This window comes from Zea mays, chromosome 9 (assembly GCF_902167145.1).
Source record: "Zea mays cultivar B73 chromosome 9, Zm-B73-REFERENCE-NAM-5.0, whole genome shotgun sequence".
NCBI classification, from domain to species: Eukaryota; Viridiplantae; Streptophyta; class Magnoliopsida; order Poales; family Poaceae; genus Zea; species Zea mays.
In genome coordinates, this window is record NC_050104.1 from 5,683,436 (window position 1) to 5,686,601 (window position 3,166).

Genomic DNA, 3,166 nt, shown 5'->3' on the forward strand with positions numbered 1-3,166 from the left:
CAGTCCGGCTGCTAAAGCCGGACCGTATGCATTCATCCTGAACCGTCCGACCCTCGAGCCTGGATCGTTCACGCCTCACCAGAATGCCTCCAACGACGCGCCAACACCTATGGAGGAAGATAACACCATGGAGGATGACCTGCTAGGAGAGGATTTGGTAGACTACAGAGCCTCGCCAGAGTACCCAGGTATGGATGTAAATGTGATTATGTACTCAGCCGATTGCGCTATTATCGGTGACGATGAACCTATTGTCACTCAATTCGATTTTGGTTCTAAAGAGGTCGCCTTCAGTAAGCCAAAAGAATCGGTCAACCACTTAAAGTCGCTCTTTGTGCGCGGTCATATCGATGGAATACCAATTGCTAAAATATTGGTAGATGGTGGGGCGACTATGAATTTAATATCTTACTCATTGTATAGAAAATTAGGGAAACAGGATGACAAACTAGTCAAGATTAACATGACGCTCAGTGGTGTTGGGATCGACAGTTTGATTAAAGCCAAGGGAGTCACATCCATTGAGTTAACCATCGAGACAAAGACCCTTATTGTTGCTTTCTTCGTCGCCGACGTAGAAGGGAATTATAGTCTGATCTTACATAGACATTGGATCTATGCAGATCAATGTGTACCTTCTACTTTACATCAAATGTTGTTGCAATTGGTAGGCGATGATATAGAACAAGTACATGTTGATGCATCAGCTTGCATTGTCGTGGTCGATGCACCTGTACTTTGGACCTATGAGACGACCACATGTCTCACAGGAGTAGATTTTTCTGATTATCGATTCATAAGTATAGATAGGAAAGGCTTCATTCCTGTAATGCTAGAGCCAATGGAGAATCAGCTAAATCCCAAGTAAAGATTAAATGATGATTACATATAAAGAGATCGTATCCTAGGTCGCGGACACTCTGCCCCCGAGGTCGGACGGTCTGAGGTAGAACAGGAAGAATCGCAGGGCTCAGCCCCTATCGCGGATAGTCCAGCTACTGCCAGAGAGTGTCGTGGCACGAGTCTAGTGTCGCGGACGCTCCAGCCTCTGAGGCCATACAGTCCACAGCCATGCAGAGATCATCTAACTCCTCTGAGGTGAGCACAATAGAGGAATTTAGGGATCTCGACAAGTTAGGATAGGGAATTACATCGGGCGATCCTTTGGAGGAGATTGACATAGGAGATGGTAAAATTCTAAGGCCGACTTTTGTGAACAGGACCCTGGAAGTCGATCCTAGAGATAAAATGATCGGTTTATTAAAAGAATATTCTGATTGCTTTATTTGGAGTTACACCGAGATGCGAGGGTTAAATCGAGAGATAGTGGAGCAACGGTTGCCTATTATGTCTGGTTTCAGGCCCTTCAAGCAGAGACCAAGATCATTTCGTCCAGATTTGCTCCTCAAGATTAAGGACGAAATTCACCGACTCTTAGAAGCTAATTTTATTAGACCTTGTAGATACGCAGAGTGGGTCTTTAATATCGTGCCGGTGGAGAAGGATTCTGATAAGCTTAGAGTGTGCATTGATTTCCATAATTTAAATAGAGCCACTCCTAAAGATGAATACCCTATGCCTATAGTTGATATATTTATTAATAATGCATTAGGAAATAGAGTTCTTAGCTTTCTTGATGGTAATGTCGGATATAATCAAATCTTTTGGCTGAGGAAGATGCGTTTAAAACGGTCTTTATATGTCCAGGCTTCCTTGGTTTATTTGAGTGGGTCATCATGACATTCGGTTTAAAAATGTCGGTGCCACTTATTAGAGAGCTATGAATTTGATCTTTCATGAGTTGTTGGAAAACACCATGAAAGTTTACATTGATGATATTGTAGTCAAATCGGCTGAGTTTGGTTCTCATATAGCTGATTTGTGCAAAGCCTTTGATAAAATACGTTGGTACGGTTTAAAAATGAACCTGCATAAATGTGCTTTTGGAGTGACGTCTGGTAAGTGTACTAAGATTCATCATTCATGAGTATGACATAGAGATAGATCCTGATCGAATTAAGTCCATTCGAAATATGAGAGCTCCAACCTGTAAGCTTGAGATGCAGAAGTTCTTCGGCGGAGTAAATTATTTGCGAAGGTTTATTTCTAACTTAGCTGGGAAGATCGATGCTTTCAACTCTATTCTTCAGCTTAAAAATGATGCCGATTTCACTTGGGGGCAGAATGACAGGAAGCATTTGATCTTATTTAAAACTATTTGTCTTTGGCTCTAGTATTGAAAGCACCGAAAGCAGGAGTACCATTCAGGTTATACATTGCAGACGAAGATAAAGTTATCGGAGTTGTTCTAACACAGGAGACCGAAGTAAAGGAGCATGTGGTGACCTACTTAAGCCGAAGGCTGGTGGATGCTAAAACAATGTACACCTTCATTGAGAAATTATGCTTATATTTGTTTTATGCATGCACCAAATGTAGGTGTTATCTATTGTCTAGTCCTTGCACCATTTCCAATCAAACCGGTGTGATGGAATACATGTTGCAAAACCCAATTATGAGTGGTGGAGTTGGTAAATGAGCTTATGCACTTATAGAATATGACTTGGCATATGAATCACTAAAATCTATGAAAGGCTAGGTCGTAGCACATTTTATTACAGAACATCGCATTGATGATACTCATAAACTAGACATGTCATATCTCACTATTACTCCTTGGACTTTGTATTTTGATGGATCAGTTTGTTATGAAGGACAAGGAATTAGCATCATGCTTGTTTCAGCAAGTAACACATCTTTTGACTTTTTAGCCGAATGAAAACTTTTGCACTAACAATCAAGCCAAATATGAGGCCCTCTTATTCGGTTTGGAACTTCTAGATTGTATGGGGGTAAAACATGTGAGGGCATTTGGTGATTCTCAGTTAGTTTTCCAGTAGATTTCAGAAGAGTATCAATGTTTAGATGATACTCTAAATAGTTATCTTGAAAAATATTCGGACATAATCCATTCTTTTGACGAATTCAACATTCGACATATATCCAGAGTTGAGAATTGCAGAGCTAATAATTTGGCACAAGACGCCTCAGGTTATCAGATGAAGCGAGGGAAATTTCACAATACCGAAAATCTGATAACCGGTGTTGCGCCAAATCCCTAGGTTGCAGATCATCCAAGGTGCCAGGCCGAACCGTCTGTGGTGGG